Here is a 12,608-nt window from a genome sequence, read left to right on the forward strand (position 1 = left end):
ACTTAGTGTGTGTATATATGTATATATGTATATATATAGTATAATTGTAGTATATATACGTAGTATGCATGTGTATATATATATACATATATATGTATATATTTATATATACTACAATTATACTATATATGTATATATATACATAGTATAATTGTAGTATTATGCTACAGCAGAATGTTGAATGAATGAAGCCAGACTAAAGAAGAACAACCCATGAGTGATTCGATTTATATGAAAAACCAGACAATAGTACTCTATGGTGACAGAAGCCAGAAAAATGGTCACATTTTAAGGAGAGTTACTGGAAGTAAGGGCACCCAAAGGAGCCTTCTGAGATGCTGAAAATGCTCTGTATCTTGATCTAGGTGGTGGTTATAATGGATGTATGCATGTGTGAAAATTTATTGAGCTGCACACAAAAAGATTTATGTGTTTCCCTGTGTGTCAGTTGCACCCGGATCAGAAAGTTGCAAAGTAGTATGATGCTGCTGCTTTTTCTTCTCCAGGTCCTTTACAGGACTCCAGCTCTGTATTTACTACGTCGTGAAGGAATTATTTCCCTTCCCTATTATTTGCAAGTTGTTTGCAGATGGGCATCATGTCTTTTTTTTTTTTTTTGGCCATTTTTTAAAATTTATATTCAAGTTAGTTAACATACAGTGTGATGTTGGCTTCAGGAGTAGAACCCAGTAATTCATCTATTACATAGGACACCCAGTGCTCATCCCAACAAGTGCCCTCCTTAATGTCCATCACCCATTTAACCCATCCCCCCCACCCACCTCACCTCCAGCAACCCTCAGTTTGTTCTCTATTTAAGAGTCTCTTACGATTTGCCTCCCTCTTTGTTTTTATCTTATTTTTCTTCCCTTCCCCTATGATTATCTGTTGAGTTTCTCAAATTCCACATATGAGTAAAATAACATGATAGGTCTTTCTCTGACTGACTTATTTTGCTTAGCATAATACATTCTAGTTCCATCCATGTTGTTGCAAATGGAAAGATTTCATTCTTTTTCATCACCGGTAGTATTCCATTGTTTGTATAAACCACATCTTCATCCATTCACCAGTTGATGGATATGTAGGCTCTTTCCATAATTTAGCCATTTTTTTTAAAATTTTTTTTTCAACGTTTATTTATTTTTGGGACAGAGAGAGACAGAGCATGAACGGGGGAGGGGCAGAGAGAGAGGGAGACACAGAATCGGAAACAGGCTCCAGGCTCTGAGCCATCAGCCCAGAGCCCGACGCGGGGCTCGAACTCCCGGACCGCGAGATCGTGACCTGGCTGAAGTCGGACGCTTAACCGACTGCGCCACCCAGGCGCCCCATAATTTAGCCATTTTTGACAACGCTGCTCTAAATATTGGGTACATGTGCACGATGTTGTATTCATCTGTATTTCTCCACTGCCTAGCATAGTGCTTGCTATAGAAAAGTTACTCAATAAATCTATGTTAAACTATTCCTAAAACACTCTAATCCCATGTCATTTAGACCGTCAATCATGCATATTGTTCACCTCCTACTTTACCCTTTGGTTGTAAAGGTAAAGAGTGGGAGCAAACCTGGATAATCCTTTCCACTTGTCAAGCCTTCAGATGATGAAAATATGTTGAATTCTCCCACCTGGGATGGCCTGTTTAAACCCAGAGGTTCTCAAGATTGAAGAGCATAACATTCAAGTGCAGAACTTATTAAATATGCATATTCCTGGTTCTGCCCCCAGACACTCTGGTCCACAAGGTTAGGGAAGGAGCTCAGGTCTATACTTTGAACAAGCACTCCAGAAAGTTCTGATCATGCACACTATGAGAAACACAGGCTTGGACACACAAAACTTCTGGCTTTCTAGAGATTATAGGACACTGAATACTAAGTGAATAATGGGACATGCCCCCTCACCTAAGAGGAGACCACCACAGTTTTAGATTCCCTCCCCCTAGGGTATGGGGTCTCTGGTGAGTCTTTCAAGAGAGGAATTTTTTGGAAACACCTAGATTAAGTGTTCTCGTATAATCCATTCGATTCCACCTTTCTTTGGAAATCAAGAAGGATACAACATCTTTAATACAACTAAGGAAACAGTTGTTATAGCTAAGCTTCCACTTGTGAGGTAACGTGTTACCGCACATTGGGAAAAGAAGGAAGCCCTGTGAGGTTCAATGAGAGATTTTTCTTTTTCTAAAAAAAAATGATATTCAGGGACATTTTTGCCAATTTTTTTTTGAGATAGAGATCTTAAGGCCATGACACAAACTGACAAGAAGCTGAAAACTCCAAATCAAGACTGGCACCTTGTCCCTAGTTTCCATCAGTAAGTTGAGAATGGGTTGTCAGAGTCAACGTTTTCCTTATGTTGAATTATTTTATCAAGTAAATGGTGTTCAGAAAATATACAGAAACAAGGGAGATCCATCAGCCTGAAGGTTAAGTTTCTCTTCTCTAAGCACTGACTATATATATTATACATATATATGACATACACATATATATTATGTATACTTTATATATATGTGTATATTATATATACTTTATATTTATACACATGTACATTATATACATACACATACATATTATATATACTTCATATATATACATATACGTGTATATATAGAGAGAGAGAGACCAAGAGAGAGAGAGAGAGAGAGAGAGAGAGAGAGAGAACATAACCAAATCCTGCAGTCAGTGGGTTATGCTTTACCATAATTATTACTCTATGGAGAAACCACTCAGAATCTAGACACTCCTATAATTTATCTGGGTTAATGTATCTGTAATGCAAAACCAACAAATCAAATATAAATGCAGAGCTAAATAAATATATAGACAAACCACGTACAAACACATGAATATATGTCACAAGCAAGTACTTAGCCATCCAGGAAAATTTAGCTTAGTTTCTCTGACTGGAATGTAACAAATTGCCTTTTGGTTTTGCTTTGTCATCTATTTCTTCCTAATGCAGACAAGGAAAATATTCTTGAAAAGCAGCTGTGAATGGATAGTGACAAGTGGTTTCCTGTGGTCTAAGAACAAGCCAGCAATTACTGTCCGTTAAGTTCTTTTAAATTCCAGAGGCAAAGGAAGTTCAATAATGTTGTATTGCCATCATGGTTATTGAACGAAGAGGAGGAATCTTGAGATAAAACGGGGCTGTTTTTTTTTTCCTTTTAGAATGAAGTTATAAATATTTTCTCTACAGACACTACAAAATATCAGAAGATTTCTGAGCTTCAACATGGCTCCCTGTATGTCTTTGAACAATGTAAATGGTGGAAATGATAGAACTAGGGGCAAATGTCAACTTTCCCCAAAAAAGTCCAGCAATACTGGTTTCCTAGGAGACCTTGGGGTAGCTCTTAACCTCTCTGGGCCTTCATCTCTGCATTGACAGCTTTCTGAAAATGCTTTCCGGTCTGCTGACTCTGATTTCGTTAAGGCAGGATAGAATTCAGGGGCTATAATAAAGTCCTCGGGAAGAAAGAGCTGGAATCCCAAGAAGTAAAATTTAGATTATGAGAGTTTATCCTCTGTGGGCTTAGGCTTCTGAATTCTCTCCTCTCTTCCTTCCATGTCCAATATTGTAATTACTGGGTAAAGCAGAAGGATATTCAGTCTTTGGGATTCCAGGAGAGTAGAGGGGAGCAGAGGGAGTGGAGATAGCATATATTTATTTCCTTGTTTATTTATATTCCTTGTTTCTGTCTCCTTCATTATCTATCAGGTGGCACCAGCATCTTGCTTACTGCTGAGTCCTCCAAAGGCTGGCACAGTATCTGGCACATAGTAGGTGCTCACTAAACACTAGTTGAGCTGATGAATGAGGCCACAGATGGATGGGTGGAGTCAGGTTTCTGTATGCCCCTATGTCTCTGTGGGGGTACTCTAGGCAGTGCCTACCCATAGCTCAGAGCCCAAGAGCTAGGATGAACAAGTGGGACTCTGGGGGTTCTTGAGATGGGAGACATTCTGCGTTAAGGCTGAGAAAGTCCTGGGCAAATCTGGACAATTTAGTCACTCTACCTAGAGACATATATATATATATTTTTAAGTTTATTTATTTATTTTGAGAGAGAGAATCCCAAGCAGGCTCCATGCTGTCAGCACAGATCCCAACGCAAGGCTTGATCCAATGAACCGTGAGATCATGACCTGAGCCAAAGTCAAGAGTCACTGAACTGAGCCACCAAGGCTCCCTCTACCTAAAGACTTCTGAAGGTCTTTGATACCTTACATGAAAGGAGAGTAGGGTCAAAGTATTTATTATCCTTTCAAGGTTACCTCAGCCTGGCTTATCCTCTGATTGAAGGTCATGGCTCCTCTCAGGTGGTACCCTCTTCCCAACTCTTCCCTTACAGGCTCCTGTAATTGCTCTATGTCTCTGGGGCCTTGGGTGGTGACAGCTTGGCTGCTACTAAGCCTGAATATCTACACCATCACTTGTGGTTCTTCTCTACTCTCCACGCCTTAGCAAATAGTCATTTTCCAAATAAACCTTCCTGGAATTATCTAAAGTTGAATCAGCCACTGTTTCCCATGGGGACTCTGACTGACAGGAGGAGAAAATGGGAAATGTAGAAATAAGCATCCTGAGAAATCATTAATATGCAAAGACATTTAACCTTCTAAGCCTCCAGGTTCCCCATCTGTGAATCTGTAGCCACCTCACCGGGTTGTTAAAAGAAGCAACTAAGAGAATCTGCTTAAGGCTGTTTGTTAGCATATCAAAAGCACTCAGCATTATTTTTTAAGCCACTGTTATTGGCTATTGTTTTTCCTTAGCTCTTTTTCACAACAGAACAACCTGGGAGTGATCAGGCTTGCCTTGTTTGAGAAGGGTCCCAGAATTTCACCTCTCCAAAGGGCATGAAATATTAAGCAGAAATATTATAGATTTAAAATTTTAAACATGTATGAATTGCTATTCTCTTAATATTGTTACTTCAGGGCCTTGAGTGAAACCCTTAATGTTCTATATGTTTTGAGATTTAGTGGTAAGTCTGATGTCTGTTTTGGGGGCAGGTAAGAGGTGGAGACTTTGTAAATTTGCAGGAAACCCCCTACTTGATGAATGAACCCATATCTCCAGGCCAAGCCAAGCTGCTGAAATCCATAGGCCACAAAATGAAACAATTTTGAACTCAAGAAAAAGGTTCTAATTTCCAAATTAATGGTGCTGTGACCTGTCTGCAGACCTTAGGTGAAAATGGGCTATTGAAAATGTCCTTGGGGGTGGATCAGCTTGGAGGCTAAACATTAACAGCTATTAAGATTTTTCTTCATTACAATAAATAAAGTACAAGCAAGAACATAAAAATTCTGTGATGAAATAAGATGATTTAGGAAAGACAGAGGGGTGGGTATACACTCAACTTATTCCAAAGCGAATGAAAACACACACACACACACACACACACACACGAAATGCTTTGCACACAACTAAGAAAAATGGGAAAAAAGGACTATATATGGGAAAATAACACCAAAGTTCATAACAGCAAGGCCCAAATTACATTATGTTGTAGTGTGTTAGATAGTGTCCCCCCTCCGCCCGACACACACACAAAATTCATGTCTGCCTGAAACCTCAGAATGTGTCTGTTATGCCCAGAATTCGTGATCCCCAAAGACCGCCAGGGAGCCGAGTCCGATGTAAAAGCAAAAGAGCCTTTATTCGAGCTAGCTCGAGCTCAATCCCCTACCTGCACCGACACAGCGGTGAGATACCAGGGAGAGAGAGCGAGTTTCAAAAGGAGAAAGGTTTTATTGGGGCCTAGGGGCAGCCGGTGAGGTAATGGCTGTGGGCTCAGGCGATTGACTAGGGAAGGGTCCGAGTCCTGTTAGGCAGGTGGGGGGGGGGTGGGTTACTTAAGGGGAGGAGGTGTGGTCAAGGTGAAGGACACAGACAGAACAAGATGGAGTCGGCCAGCATAGGCCCGCCCTTTCAGTGTCCTTATTGAAATACGGTCTTTGTGGATGTAATTAGTTAAGGGTCTCATAATGACATCTTCCCGGATTCAGGTTGAGCCCTAAATCCGATTCCTGGTATTCTTGTCAGAGAAAGGTGAGGGAGATTAGGATATAAAAACACATGGCCACATGAAGGTGGAGGCAAAGATTGGAGAGAGGCTTCCCCAAGACAAGGAACATTGGGAAATGCAAGAAGCTGGAGAAGGCAAGGAAGGAGCCTTCCCTGGAACCACTGGAAGGATCCTGGCCATGCCGGCATCTTGATCTCAGATTTCTAGCCTCCACAATTGTGACGGCATAAATTTCCATCGTTTGAAGTCACCCAGTTTGCAGTCATATGTGACAGCAGCTCCAGGAAACCAGTGCACACATCAAAGTTCTTTACGTACTTGATACAGCAGGAACTCAATAAACGCAGTTGCTTGGACAAGAATCTGCTGCACTGCAAAACCATGAAGGTCCCACCATGTTTACATTGTGGTCTTGTCTCAGAGTGAAGACCCAGCACTTCATGCTTCCCGTTTTAAATTTTGCAACCAGTGCATTTCATGTAGAACAAGCACAGAGTTCAGAATATGGAGCAGTCAGATTGAGATTGACGTACCTGCTAATCAAATCTGGCATTCTATTTCCAAACCGCTCATTCCAGAGGAAGTCACTGACTAATTACAGCCCACAGGAGACTGGTATCCAGCCCTGCAGGGATGTTTATGTTACCCGCATTTCTCTCAAGCAGGGCCCTGTGAAGATACTATGCCAAATCTTTGCACGAGTGTAGGTACAACCCCAGGCCTCCATCATCCATCCATCCAGTGCAGAATCCCAGCATGAGATCCCTTGTCCAGGAATATTTTTAATCCCTCTTCAATGTCCCCATATACTTCACATGGCTCTAGTGAGGATTCTTTTCTCCATTTCACTGCCCACCTCTTTCCCTGCTGCTGAAGGGAAGCCCACTGTGGTCGCCCTTCTTTTGTTCTTAAATCACACTATTTCTTTTATCACTGCAATGCTGATTTGACTCCAAGTTGGCCACACTTGTGTTTCATGACTGTGCTAGTGTTTTCCATTTGCCTCTCCCCATCACTCTCTACTCTTCTCCTGGGTACCCAGGCATCAGCCTCAATGGCTTCATCATCAGCCAGACCCCCTTGCCCTAGCTTGTGGTGAGGTAGGGGACATACTGCCCAGAAATGGGAGGATGGGAGGACAGACAGGTCCAGTCAGGGTATTGATTCCCCTCTGCTCACCCTCTGTGCCAGGCCGCTGTCGGCAGCTACAGCTTCTGCTGGAGCCCCCGTTGCAAGGCTGGAAATCTGCTGATCCTTCAGGCCTGGGACCGCAGACTGCTTTCTGCTGGGGAGAATCCCTGACTTCCAGCCTCTCCCTCGGACTCCCTCAGCTCTGTCCCCACATCGACAAACAGTGCCTCTTTTAAATTCTTTCCACTTACACCTCTGATACAATTATCATATCAATCCTTATTCAATATTTTGCCTAGCTACAAGCACTGAACACACACACACACACACACACACACACACACACACACAGCTGATCTATATCACATAAAAAATACGGCTTCAAAATCAGACACCCCTAAATAAACACTCATGCCATTGCATTGCTCTGTTTATCTGAGTTATTTAGTCTCTGTGAGTCCCAGTTAACTCATCTGTGAAATAAGACCATATACCTTGTAGGTTATGAGGAAACTGAAATGAATGAACACAGAGCATTTCTTGTGTGCCTTTTCTTCACCTCCTCATTCAACTTCCTACCAATACCCCAGAACCTGTCAGGCGATCACCCTCGGAGCTGTCTGACTTCTGAGCTGACCAACCCTCTAGGTGTCTAGCCTGTTTCCATGTACTGTTAAGGTAAGGCCCTTGCTAACCAGTCTCTTCTTTAGGCTAGTATTTGGGTGGTCCTGCCCACACATCAAAGCACCTTCCCATAGGGATTCACCCCAGCCTCAGTGCCTCCATATCAAGTGGGGCAGATATGCTATTTCCAGAGGAGGTCATTGAGGCAGACAGACAGGTGAAAGAACCTGTTCACAGTCACCAAAATTCCATTACCAAGTCGGTGGGGACTCTGTTGCCTCCATTCTCCTGCAGGAGATCCCATTCACTTCTAGGTTTCTGGTTCACTCTGATGTGTATGATATACGCCAGAGAAGATGGTAACAATGACAACTCCATGTCACCAACCATGGACCAGGGTGGGGAAGGTTGGAAAAGGAACTGTGGAGGAAGTCTCTGTGGGCACAGAACCAGCCCCCATGCTTTGCACACAATGACTTGGACGGAAACAGATTCGCTTCTCAAATTGATGAATTGGCAGATGGACATCCAGCTGCTGGGTGTTCCCATCCTGATTGAAAAGCCTGCGTGACATGCCCATGAGCACTAAACCAGGAAATGAGTCCTAAGTAAGACCCTGTTCATCCCTCAGCCCTTTGGAATTGTGCCTGGTGGGCACAGCGATGCATGACAGAGGCTAGTCTGGCAAGAATGCAAAGTTGTCATTTCACAAATAAGGAAAAAGTTGCATTCATCCCCAAGATTTCTGAAAAAAAGAGAAACTAATTCTGTGAAATGTGAACAAAGGCAGCATAGAAGGGGAAAACTCAGGATTTGCTACTGGAGACTTCACTTTTAAGATTCATTTCGGCAAAACAAAAAGGAAAAGAAACATTAATATCTCTTTCATGAACAATATAAAAGTAAATAGACCCATAAAAGGAGGCTGAAGAAAGAATCCAACCCACTTGCTCACCAAAGAATCTTCAAGAAGGAAATATGCTTCCTTTAACAATCCCCAAATATTCAATAAAAGGTTTAGAAAGAGTTGTTTACATCTACTTTGTTTTGGAATCTAATTTTTGAATTAAATTTATTTAACTTTTTAAAAACCCTGAATTTACAGAAAGCAAGTAAAACGGTGAATAACAGATTGTGACAGGTTCTATGTTCAGCAAACGAACCTCCTCAAATCAGAACTTCTGGCAATACTGACGGCCAGGATGGTCATCCGGACTGACAGTTAAGATGGAAGGACAGATCACCCACACCCATTCATCACAAAAGTGAGAAGCTCTGCTTCATAAAAGCAGGACATGCCCACTGCCAGAAGCTGGAAAACTAAGAAAAATCTCTCAGCAAAGCAAATGAAAATAGTTACTAATTTCACATTCCGGAGGTGCTCCTTGTCAATATTGGGGAATGCTTTCCCATAGCTTTCTAGTTCTTATGTCAATAAAATAAAGAAATAAGATTTCAATATAACTAGCATGTAAATATAAATAACGTGAAATATAAAGAAAATAAAGTTGCACAATATGCGAGCATTTTGGTTCACCTCTACCACAATTTATTTCGTCAACCTCCTATTATTAGTCCTGGTGATCTCAGATCTTTCCATGATAAACCAACAAAGTTCTGTTTCCAATGTTTCAAATAAATTTAGGGTTTATAACTTGGTGCAGCCACTATGGAAATCAGTATGAGAGTTTCTCCAAAAAATTATGAATAAAACTACCAAGCGATCCAGCAATTCCACTGTGGGGAATATATCCAAAGGAGGTGAAGACACTAACCCAAAAAGATATCTGCGTCTCCATGTTCATAGCAGCATTGTTTACATTAGCCCAGATGTGGAAATGACATAAGTGTGGATGAATGGATAATGAAGATGTGGTATATGTATGTATACTTACATATGTATATAATAGATGAATATTATTCAGCCCTTAAAGAAAAGGAAATTCTGCCATTTGCAACAACATGGATGGATCTTGAAGGATATTATGCTAAATGAAATAAGTCAGATGGAGAGAGTCAAATACTATATGAATTCACTTATATGTGGAATCTAAAACAAAAAAACACCAAATCATAGAAAAAGTGATCAGATTTGTGGTTACCAGAAGCAGAGGGGAGGGGGAGGGGAAACTGGGGGAAGGTGATCAAAAGGCACAAACTTCCAGTTATAAGTGGTAGAGGGTATAATGTACAACAGATGATTATAACTAAAACTGCTATATAATCTACAGGAAAGATGTTTAAAAAGTAAATCCTAAGAGTTCTCACAAGGAGAATTTTTTTCCTTTAATTTTTCTTCTTTCTTTTTTTTTATTGTATCTATGAAAATTGGATGTTAGTTGAACGTATTATGGTAATCATTTCACAACATATGTAAATCAAACCATCATGCCGTATACCTAAAACTGATACAGTGATATATGTCAATTATTTATCAATAAAACTGGAAAAAATAGGGGTGCCTGGGTGGCTCAGTCAATTGAGCATCTTACACTTGATTTCGGCTCAGGTCGTGACCTTGCAGTTTGTGAGCTCAAGACTGACATTGGGCTCTGGGCTGACAGTGCTAAGCCTGCTTCAGATTCTGTGTCTCCCTTTCTCTCTGCCCTTCCCCTACTCATTCTCTCTCTCTCTCTCTGTCTCTCTCTCTCTCAAAATAAATAAACATTAATTTTTTTTAACTGGAAAAATAAATTTAGTCTCCTGATCCTAACTGAAAAGAAAAACCAAACAACCAAATTCCATGCCATGCTTCTATGAACTTTCCATGTTATTTTAGACCCCAGGACCTTTGCACATGCTATTTGCTCCATCTTAAATGCTCCCTGCCTTCATCTGACTACAAACTCCTAGCTTTTGGTGAAAGGGGCTTGTATGCTTGGTCCCATATGTATTCATCAGAGGGAAAAAAGAAAAAAAAAACTTATGGTGATTCCCAGAAGGAAATAATATGAGAAGAATAATTCCAGGTTTTCTCTCCTCCTTTGCTCAGTGCTTCTAAGAGGTATCATGTAAGAAAAATGTAGCATTAGTGAACCCATCTTTGTCCAGTGGATGGAGTTCATGCTAGAGCTCAGTCTTGTGTGACTTCCTTTTTCTGGACTTCTGCTTTAGTTGTACTTGCTCTTAGGGGAGGCTGGCCATGGTCATACTTCTGGCTGAGTAAATACACTTCAAATTCAGTTATGATCTTGCTGCAAATCCACAAGTTCTATGCATAAAGTCTTAAGCGGATGTTTTGATAGCCATCTGATTTCTATGTATAGAAATCTGTATATCCTTCAGTGTTCAGAACTGGTTCAGAATTCAGAAGTCTTCACTGAACCACATCCCTCATAACAGAATTAATCTTTTATACCACCAAAGTAATCATTTACAAAATTAGTCTTCAGTCACACTGAATACGCTGAGTCACAATTATTTGTTTATATATGCATACTTATTTAGAGTCTAAGAACTCTTTGGGACAGAGACTATGTCTTATTCATCTTTTTATTTCCAGAATAATACCTGACACATAGGAGACACTAAGTAAAAAATTGTTAAATAAACAAATGGCAAATTGCCAATAGTGTCACATATTTTAAACAATCAGACCAAGGGGCACCTGGGTGGCTTTGTCAATTGAGCATCCGACTTTGGCTCAGGTCATGATCTCATGGCTCATGAGTTCGAGCCCTGCATTGGGCTCTGTGCTGACAGCTCAGAGCTTGGAGCCTATTTGGGATTCTGTGTCTCCCTCTCTCTCTGCCCCTCCCCCACTTGTGCTCTGTCTCTCTCTCTCTCCCTGTCTCTCTCTCTCTATCTCTCTCTCTCTCAAAAATAAATAAATATTAAAAAATATTTTTTTAACTTTAAACAACCAAACCAAATTTTATCCAGATAGGTTCCCTAGAAATAGTAGATTATTATAACCATAAGATGTCCCATAACACTGATTCTCACACTTTAGTGTGTTTCAGAATCATCGAGAACATGGTACAATTTCTGGGCACCCAGAGTTTCTTTTTTGTTTTAAATATTTTTTTTTAACATTTATTCATTTTTGAAAGGCAGAGAGAGACAGAGGGCGAATGGGGCAGGGGCAGAGAGAGAAGGACACACAGAAACAGAAGCAGGCTCCAGGCTCCAGGCTCCAGGCTCTGAGCTGTCAGCACAGAGCTCGACATGGGGCTCGAACTCATGGACCACGAGATCATGACTTGAGCCAAAGTCAGCTGCTTAACTGACTGAGCCACCCAGGCACCCCGTCTGGGCCCCCAGAGTTTCTGATTAGCAGTTGGGACCCCTGGATTTATATTTCTAACAAGCTCCCAGGTGATGGTGATGCTGCTACTCTGGGGTCCACATTTTGAGAACTACTATTCTAGAACAGTATTTTCCAAACTATCATCAGTATCACCTCTGGTGTTTGTGAAATTTCCAGATGCCACTATAATATTCTGATTCAGAAAGGTGGACATGATTCTACTGCAGCAAATTTCATGCGTGATTCTATTGTAGCCAAACCATCCACAGACAACTGAAAGTCCCTGGACTTGAGCCACACTCACAAGTAAACTTTGGAATGAAATGTAAAGACTGATTTCCTGGCCATTGTTTTCTATGGCTTGGTTGAATGATTAAGTAAAACAATTTTCTGGGGAAAACTACTCTGTGATTTTAGCTAAACTTTACTATTTAATTCCTGACTTCATCATATACTATAGAGGACTCTGAACTTTCTGATCTGGATACAGCAAACCTCAGAGTAACAGTCTCTCAATCAACAAATATTAATTAGGTACCTATTAAGCAAAACTCACA

This window comes from Lynx rufus, unplaced genomic scaffold, assembly GCF_022079265.1.
Source record: "Lynx rufus isolate CCGP_SWC_20201006 ecotype Redwood Valley unplaced genomic scaffold, mLynRuf1.p SCAF_6, whole genome shotgun sequence".
NCBI classification, from domain to species: Eukaryota; Metazoa; Chordata; class Mammalia; order Carnivora; family Felidae; genus Lynx; species Lynx rufus.